Genomic DNA, 9,535 nt, shown 5'->3' on the forward strand with positions numbered 1-9,535 from the left:
TGAATAGTGTGCCTATAGGAGAAAGTTAGTTCCAGTAAAGAATGGGACACTGAGAGTGAGCATTTCCTCTCTATGAAATTTCTAAAGATGCGTTTTTCCCATTTCATTAACTAAATTGGGTTTAAAACCTGGTAATTTCGCTATGAAGTCTAGTATGAGAAGATATCCGTAGCACTGACCAGCAAACTTATGCGTTTCCGTCACCAGTATTTCGGCTTTTGGGCTATCTAAATATATGTACAAATACTCGAATGAACAGTAGAAAGATCGGTGTAATGATCTTTCTACACCTAGGCCTAAATCCAGGATAAATAGGCATCCACTGCTTCTACAGGAAAGATTTCACCATCAGTAAACATGATGATTCTTTCCAGTAAGTGGAGTGAGACTATGGACCTTTCCAACACAGAATGTTGAGATCCTTGATTTGTTAAAAAGCTCAATAGTTACCTGGCCAGCTTTTATTCAGCCATGGAATATTCAGAACTGGTTTAGGAAGTTATTTTGTTTTCCATATTGGCAGTCAGGGAGGAGTTTATCACCCTAATTAGACTGTATCTTATATGCCAAAAAAAACATGACCTCAGGGTGATCTAAAGACATGCCATCAGCAATTAAGAAGGTATTTCCGCTACTCACATCAAACCGAAAGGCGCTTCGGATCTCAATGTGCTTAAAAACACCCTTCCTTGTCATATGGAGTCAGACATGGTACCATTGTGCCATGACATTGGTTACCATCATGCAGTCAAAAATAGTTTGAGGACCAACTGCTGGTTAAGACTGATGTATGGTCCTTTTGCTCTTACTGTTAAGCAAAACATCTTAGTTAAAAACACCTTCAACACTTTCTTTAACCTAAAATGACAAAATGCTCAGATTTTTCAATCTTAAGGAAAGTTAACACCATGCCAAATTTTACTCTTCTTAAGAGAGTAAGCGGAACAGGTTGTAATTGCAGATTAATGTTATGCTGTTTACTCATTCTATGATGAAAAGAATAACTGACCCCGACGTGATTTGAACACGCAACCTTCTGATCTGGAGTCAGACGCGCTACCGTTGCGCCACGAGGTCAAGGAATGACTTTCATGCTGTCCTTCACCATCACCGATGTACCTGTAAAGAAATGATAACACCCTGCTAATTCTAAATAACTAATCAACCAATTTTAAAAGATGGCAATTTTTCCCAAAATCCCTACTGCAAAGACCAAGAAGGATTGCACTTTGTGTCCTTAAGGTGAAGGCAATTCTAGTAAATAATGTGACTCTATTTAAGAAAAATGTTTTTGTAGTACTCATGTAGTGATCAAAAAGACACCTGACCACAAATCATAGTTAAAACAACTTAAACCCATTACTTAACCTAAATTGACAAACTGCTCAGAATTTTCAGGCTTACGGAAAGTTAACATCATGGCAAACTATACTCTTCTTAAGAGAGCAATGGGAAACGGTTGAAGTTAGCAGGTTAAGGGCCATGCTGTTTACTCATTATATAACAAAAACATAACTGACCCTGACGTGATTTGAACACGCAACCTTCTGATCTGGAGTCAGACACGCTACCATTGCGCCACAAGGTCAAAAGTCTGTGTTTGGTTGGGACCTTTACCATCACCAATGTTTGTTGAAGAAATGTTAATACCCTCGTAATTCAAAAGGACTGATACAATACTTTTGAAAGAAGCCAATTTTACCCACAATTGACGCTGCAACGAACAAAAAGGATTGCTATTTCTGCTATTAAGGTGAAGGGATTTCTAGTAAATAATGTATCTATAGTTAAGAAAAATGTGTCTGTAGTACTCATTTGGTAATAAAAAGGACAGCTGACCACGATATTATAGAAACGCACAACACTCTGACACGCAACTCTTGCGCTACAAGATCAGTCAATACCTAGCTTTCTGACCCTGTTTCTCTCCAATGCCTTTTTGACAAAATGCCTACTGCCTGCCTCTTCTAACCAATTGCTCTACTACTTTTAATAGAAGCTTGCTTTTCCCTCATGATGTCAAAAAACTACTAATAAGGAAGAGTGAATAGTGTGCCTATAGGAGAAAGTTAGTTCCAGTAAAGAATGGGACACTGAGAGTGAGCATTTCCTCTCTATGAAATTTCTAAAGATGCGTTTTTCCCATTTCATTAACTAAATTGGGTTTAAAACCTGGTAATTTCGCTATGAAGTCTAGTATGAGAAGATATCCGTAGCACTGACCAGCAAACTTATGCGTTTCCGTCACCAGTATTTCGGCTTTTGGGCTATCTAAATATATGTACAAATACTCGAATGAACAGTAGAAAGATCGGTGTAATGATCTTTCTACACCTAGGCCTAAATCCAGGATAAATAGGCATCCACTGCTTCTACAGGAAAGATTTCACCATCAGTAAACATGATGATTCTTTCCAGTAAGTGGAGTGAGACTATGGACCTTTCCAACATAGAATGTTGAGATCCTTGATTTGTTAAAAAGCTCAATAGTTACCTGGCCAGCTTTTATTCAGCCATGGAATATTCAGAACTGGTTTAAGAAGTTATTTTGTTTTCCATATTGGCAGTCAGGGAGGAGTTTATCACCCTAATTAGACTGTATCTTATATGCCAAAAAAAAACATGACCTCAGGGTGATCTAAAGACATGCCATCAGCAATTAAGAAGGTATTTCCGCTACTCACATCAAACCGAAAGGCGCTTCGGATCTCAATGTGCTTAAAAACACCCTTCCTTGTCATATGGAGTCAGACATGGTACCATTGTGCCATGACATTGGTTACCATCATGCAGTCAAAAATAGTTTGAGGACCAACTGCTGGTTAAGACTGATGTATGGTCCTTTTGCTCTTACTGTTAAGCAAAACATCTTAGTTAAAAACACCTTCAACACTTTCTTTAACCTAAAATGACAAAATGCTCAGATTTTTCAATCTTAAGGAAAGTTAACACCATGCCAAATTTTACTCTTCTTAAGAGAGTAAGCGGAACAGGTTGTAATTGCAGATTAATGTTATGCTGTTTACTCATTCTATGATGAAAAGAATAACTGACCCCGACGTGATTTGAACACGCAACCTTCTGATCTGGAGTCAGACGCGCTACCGTTGCGCCACGAGGTCAAGGAATGACTTTCATGCTGTCCTTCACCATCACCGATGTACCTGTAAAGAAATGATAACACCCTGCTAATTCTAAATAACTAATCAACCAATTTTAAAAGATGGCAATTTTTCCCAAAATCCCTACTGCAAAGACCAAGAAGGATTGCACTTTGTGTCCTTAAGGTGAAGGCAATTCTAGTAAATAATGTGACTCTATTTAAGAAAAATGTTTTTGTAGTACTCATGTAGTGATCAAAAAGACACCTGACCACAAATCATAGTTAAAACAACTTAAACCCATTACTTAACCTAAATTGACAAACTGCTCAGAATTTTCAGGCTTACGGAAAGTTAACATCATGGCAAACTATACTCTTCTTAAGAGAGCAATGGGAAACGGTTGAAGTTAGCAGGTTAAGGGCCATGCTGTTTACTCATTATATAACAAAAACATAACTGACCCTGACGTGATTTGAACACGCAACCTTCTGATCTGGAGTCAGACACGCTACCATTGCGCCACAAGGTCAAAAGTCTGTGTTTGGTTGGGACCTTTACCATCACCAATGTTTGTTGAAGAAATGTTAATACCCTCGTAATTCAAAAGGACTGATACAATACTTTTGAAAGAAGCCAATTTTACCCACAATTGACGCTGCAACGAACAAAAAGGATTGCTATTTCTGCTATTAAGGTGAAGGGATTTCTAGTAAATAATGTATCTATAGTTAAGAAAAATGTGTCTGTAGTACTCATTTGGTAATAAAAAGGACAGCTGACCACGATATTATAGAAACGCACAACACTCTGACACGCAACTCTTGCGCTACAAGATCAGTCAATACCTAGCTTTCTGACCCTGTTTCTCTCCAATGCCTTTTTGACAAAATGCCTACTGCCTGCCTCTTCTAACCAATTGCTCTACTACTTTTAATAGAAGCTTGCTTTTCCCTCATGATGTCAAAAAACTACTAATAAGGAAGAGTGAATAGTGTGCCTATAGGAGAAAGTTAGTTCCAGTAAAGAATGGGACACTGAGAGTGAGCATTTCCTCTCTATGAAATTTCTAAAGATGCGTTTTTCCCATTTCATTAACTAAATTGGGTTTAAAACCTGGTAATTTCGCTATGAAGTCTAGTATGAGAAGATATCCGTAGCACTGACCAGCAAACTTATGCGTTTCCGTCACCAGTATTTCGGCTTTTGGGCTATCTAAATATATGTACAAATACTCGAATGAACAGTAGAAAGATCGGTGTAATGATCTTTCTACACCTAGGCCTAAATCCAGGATAAATAGGCATCCACTGCTTCTACAGGAAAGATTTCACCATCAGTAAACATGATGATTCTTTCCAGTAAGTGGAGTGAGACTATGGACCTTTCCAACACAGAATGTTGAGATCCTTGATTTGTTAAAAAGCTCAATAGTTACCTGGCCAGCTTTTATTCAGCCATGGAATATTCAGAACTGGTTTAGGAAGTTATTTTGTTTTCCATATTGGCAGTCAGGGAGGAGTTTATCACCCTAATTAGACTGTATCTTATATGCCAAAAAAAACATGACCTCAGGGTGATCTAAAGACATGCCATCAGCAATTAAGAAGGTATTTCCGCTACTCACATCAAACCGAAAGGCGCTTCGGATCTCAATGTGCTTAAAAACACCCTTCCTTGTCATATGGAGTCAGACATGGTACCATTGTGCCATGACATTGGTTACCATCATGCAGTCAAAAATAGTTTGAGGACCAACTGCTGGTTAAGACTGATGTATGGTCCTTTTGCTCTTACTGTTAAGCAAAACATCTTAGTTAAAAACACCTTCAACACTTTCTTTAACCTAAAATGACAAAATGCTCAGATTTTTCAATCTTAAGGAAAGTTAACACCATGCCAAATTTTACTCTTCTTAAGAGAGTAAGCGGAACAGGTTGTAATTGCAGATTAATGTTATGCTGTTTACTCATTCTATGATGAAAAGAATAACTGACCCCGACGTGATTTGAACACGCAACCTTCTGATCTGGAGTCAGACGCGCTACCGTTGCGCCACGAGGTCAAGGAATGACTTTCATGCTGTCCTTCACCATCACCGATGTACCTGTAAAGAAATGATAACACCCTGCTAATTCTAAATAACTAATCAACCAATTTTAAAAGATGGCAATTTTTCCCAAAATCCCTACTGCAAAGACCAAGAAGGATTGCACTTTGTGTCCTTAAGGTGAAGGCAATTCTAGTAAATAATGTGACTCTATTTAAGAAAAATGTTTTTGTAGTACTCATGTAGTGATCAAAAAGACACCTGACCACAAATCATAGTTAAAACAACTTAAACCCATTACTTAACCTAAATTGACAAACTGCTCAGAATTTTCAGGCTTACGGAAAGTTAACATCATGGCAAACTACACTGCGTGCAGAATTATTAGGCAAATGAGTATTTTGACCACATCATCCTCTTTATGCATGTTGTCTTACTCCAAGCTGTATAGGCTCGAAAGCCTACTACCAATTAAGCATATTAGGTGATGTGCATCTCTGTAATGAGAAGGGGTGTGGTCTAATGACATCAACACCCTATATTAGGTGTGCATAATTATTAGGCAACTTCCTTTCCTTTGGCAAAATAGGTCAAAAGAAGGACTTGACAGGCTCAGAAAAGTCAAAAATAGTGAGATATCTTGCAGAGGGATGCAGCACTCTTAAAATTGCAAAGCTTCTGAAGCGTCATCATCGAACAATCAAGCGTTTCATTCAAAATAGTCAACAGGGTCGCAAGAAGCGTGTGGAAAAACCAAGGCGCAAAATAACTGTCCGTGAACTGAGAAAAGTCAAGCGTGCAGCTGCCAAGATGCCACTTGCCACCAATTTGGCCATATTTCAGAGCTGCAACATCACTGGAGTGCCCAAAAGCACAAGGTGTGCAATACTCAGACATGGCCAAGGTAAGAAAGGCTGAAAGACGACCACCACTGAACAAGACACACAAGCTGAAACGTCAAGACTGGGCCAAGAAATATCTCAAGACTGATTTTTCTAAGGTTTTATGGACTGATGAAATGAGAGTGAGTCTTGATAGGCCAGATGGATGGGCCCGTGGCTGGATTGGTAAAGGGCAGAGAGCTCCAGTCCGACTCAGACGCCAGCAAGGTGGAGGTGGAGTACTGGTTTGGGCTGGTATCATCAAAGATGAGCTTGTGGGGCCTTTTCGGGTTGAGGATGGAGTCAAGCTCAACTCCCAGTCCTACTGCCAGTTTCTGGAAGACACCTTCTTCAAGCAGTGGTACAGGAAGAAGTCTGCATCCTTCAAGAAAAACATGATTTTCATGCAGGACAATGCTCCATCACACGCGTCCAAGTACTCCACAGTGTGGCTGGCAAGAAAGGGTATAAAAGAAGAAAATCTAATGACATGGCCTCCTTTTTCACCTGATCTGAACCCCATTGAGAACCTGTGGTCCATCATCAAATGTGAGATTTACAAGGAGGGAAAACAGTACACCTCTCTGAACAGTGTCTGGGAGGCTGTAGTTGCTGCTGCACGCAATGTTGATGGTGAACAGATCAAAACACTGACAGAATCCATGGATGGCAGGCTTTTGAGTGTCCTTGCAAAGAAAGGTGGCTATATTGGTCACTGATTTGTTTTTGTTTTGTTTTTGAATGTCAGAAGTGTATATTTGTGAATGTTGAGATGTTATATTGGTTTCACTGGTAAAAATAAATAATTGAAATGGGTATATATTTGTTTTTTGTTAAGTTGCCTAATAATTATGCACAGTAATAGTCACCTGCACACACAGATATCCCCCTAAAATAGCTAAAACTAAAAACAAACTAAAATCTACTTCCAAAAATATTCAGCTTTGATATTAATGAGTTTTTTGGGTTCATTGAGAACTTGGTTGTTGTTCAATAATAAAATTAATCCTCAAAAATACAACTTGCCTAATAATTCTGCACTCCCTGTATACTCTTCTTAAGAGAGCAATGGGAAACGGTTGAAGTTAGCAGGTTAAGGGCCATGCTGTTTACTCATTATATAACAAAAACATAACTGACCCTGACGTGATTTGAACACGCAACCTTCTGATCTGGAGTCAGACACGCTACCATTGCGCCACAAGGTCAAAAGTCTGTGTTTGGTTGGGACCTTTACCATCACCAATGTTTGTTGAAGAAATGTTAATACCCTCGTAATTCAAAAGGACTGATACAATACTTTTGAAAGAAGCCAATTTTACCCACAATTGACGCTGCAACGAACAAAAAGGATTGCTATTTCTGCTATTAAGGTGAAGGGATTTCTAGTAAATAATGTATCTATAGTTAAGAAAAATGTGTCTGTAGTACTCATTTGGTAATAAAAAGGACAGCTGACCACGATATTATAGAAACGCACAACACTCTGACACGCAACTCTTGCGCTACAAGATCAGTCAATACCTAGCTTTCTGACCCTGTTTCTCTCCAATGCCTTTTTGACAAAATGCCTACTGCCTGCCTCTTCTAACCAATTGCTCTACTACTTTTAATAGAAGCTTGCTTTTCCCTCATGATGTCAAAAAACTACTAATAAGGAAGAGTGAATAGTGTGCCTATAGGAGAAAGTTAGTTCCAGTAAAGAATGGGACACTGAGAGTGAGCATTTCCTCTCTATGAAATTTCTAAAGATGCGTTTTTCCCATTTCATTAACTAAATTGGGTTTAAAACCTGGTAATTTCGCTATGAAGTCTAGTATGAGAAGATATCCGTAGCACTGACCAGCAAACTTATGCGTTTCCGTCACCAGTATTTCGGCTTTTGGGCTATCTAAATATATGTACAAATACTCGAATGAACAGTAGAAAGATCGGTGTAATGATCTTTCTACACCTAGGCCTAAATCCAGGATAAATAGGCATCCACTGCTTCTACAGGAAAGATTTCACCATCAGTAAACATGATGATTCTTTCCAGTAAGTGGAGTGAGACTATGGACCTTTCCAACATAGAATGTTGAGATCCTTGATTTGTTAAAAAGCTCAATAGTTACCTGGCCAGCTTTTATTCAGCCATGGAATATTCAGAACTGGTTTAAGAAGTTATTTTGTTTTCCATATTGGCAGTCAGGGAGGAGTTTATCACCCTAATTAGACTGTATCTTATATGCCAAAAAAAACATGACCTCAGGGTGATCTAAAGACATGCCATCAGCAATTAAGAAGGTATTTCCGCTACTCACATCAAACCGAAAGGCGCTTCGGATCTCAATGTGCTTAAAAACACCCTTCCTTGTCATATGGAGTCAGACATGGTACCATTGTGCCATGACATTGGTTACCATCATGCAGTCAAAAATAGTTTGAGGACCAACTGCTGGTTAAGACTGATGTATGGTCCTTTTGCTCTTACTGTTAAGCAAAACATCTTAGTTAAAAACACCTTCAACACTTTCTTTAACCTAAAATGACAAAATGCTCAGATTTTTCAATCTTAAGGAAAGTTAACACCATGCCAAATTTTACTCTTCTTAAGAGAGTAAGCGGAACAGGTTGTAATTGCAGATTAATGTTATGCTGTTTACTCATTCTATGATGAAAAGAATAACTGACCCCGACGTGATTTGAACACGCAACCTTCTGATCTGGAGTCAGACGCGCTACCGTTGCGCCACGAGGTCAAGGAATGACTTTCATGCTGTCCTTCACCATCACCGATGTACCTGTAAAGAAATGATAACACCCTGCTAATTCTAAATAACTAATCAACCAATTTTAAAAGATGGCAATTTTTCCCAAAATCCCTACTGCAAAGACCAAGAAGGATTGCACTTTGTGTCCTTAAGGTGAAGGCAATTCTAGTAAATAATGTGACTCTATTTAAGAAAAATGTTTTTGTAGTACTCATGTAGTGATCAAAAAGACACCTGACCACAAATCATAGTTAAAACAACTTAAACCCATTACTTAACCTAAATTGACAAACTGCTCAGAATTTTCAGGCTTACGGAAAGTTAACATCATGGCAAACTATACTCTTCTTAAGAGAGCAATGGGAAACGGTTGAAGTTAGCAGGTTAAGGGCCATGCTGTTTACTCATTATATAACAAAAACATAACTGACCCTGACGTGATTTGAACACGCAACCTTCTGATCTGGAGTCAGACACGCTACCATTGCGCCACAAGGTCAAAAGTCTGTGTTTGGTTGGGACCTTTACCATCACCAATGTTTGTTGAAGAAATGTTAATACCCTCGTAATTCAAAAGGACTGATACAATACTTTTGAAAGAAGCCAATTTTACCCACAATTGACGCTGCAACGAACAAAAAGGATTGCTATTTCTGCTATTAAGGTGAAGGGATTTCTAGTAAATAATGTATCTATAGTTAAGAAAAATGTGTCTGTAGTACTCATTTGGTAATAAAAAGGACAGCTGAC

The 9,535-nt window shown here is 38.6% G+C and overlaps 8 non-coding genes across 8 annotated transcripts; all 8 read right to left on the bottom strand.

Moving 5' to 3' along the window:
• Window positions 1-1,005: 1,005 nt before the first annotated feature.
• Window positions 1,006-1,077, bottom strand: TRNAW-CCA. Its single transcript has one exon. It is a non-coding gene; the product is annotated as a tRNA-Trp (tRNA).
• Window positions 1,078-1,516: 439 nt separating this feature from the next.
• TRNAW-CCA lies at window positions 1,517-1,588 on the bottom strand. The gene has a single exon. It is a non-coding gene; the product is annotated as a tRNA-Trp (tRNA).
• A 1,462-nt stretch (window positions 1,589-3,050) lies between these two features.
• TRNAW-CCA lies at window positions 3,051-3,122 on the bottom strand. Its single transcript has one exon. It is a non-coding gene; the product is annotated as a tRNA-Trp (tRNA).
• Window positions 3,123-3,561: 439 nt separating this feature from the next.
• On the bottom strand, window positions 3,562-3,633 carry TRNAW-CCA. The gene has a single exon. It is a non-coding gene; the product is annotated as a tRNA-Trp (tRNA).
• A 1,461-nt stretch (window positions 3,634-5,094) lies between these two features.
• Window positions 5,095-5,166, bottom strand: TRNAW-CCA. The gene has a single exon. It is a non-coding gene; the product is annotated as a tRNA-Trp (tRNA).
• A 2,002-nt stretch (window positions 5,167-7,168) lies between these two features.
• TRNAW-CCA lies at window positions 7,169-7,240 on the bottom strand. The gene has a single exon. It is a non-coding gene; the product is annotated as a tRNA-Trp (tRNA).
• Window positions 7,241-8,701: 1,461 nt separating this feature from the next.
• On the bottom strand, window positions 8,702-8,773 carry TRNAW-CCA. The gene has a single exon. It is a non-coding gene; the product is annotated as a tRNA-Trp (tRNA).
• Window positions 8,774-9,212: 439 nt separating this feature from the next.
• Window positions 9,213-9,284, bottom strand: TRNAW-CCA. The gene has a single exon. It is a non-coding gene; the product is annotated as a tRNA-Trp (tRNA).
• Between the last annotated feature and the right edge of the window lie 251 nt (window positions 9,285-9,535).

The sequence above is a fragment of the Bufo bufo genome, unplaced genomic scaffold, assembly GCF_905171765.1.
Source record: "Bufo bufo unplaced genomic scaffold, aBufBuf1.1, whole genome shotgun sequence".
NCBI classification, from domain to species: domain Eukaryota; kingdom Metazoa; phylum Chordata; class Amphibia; order Anura; family Bufonidae; genus Bufo; species Bufo bufo.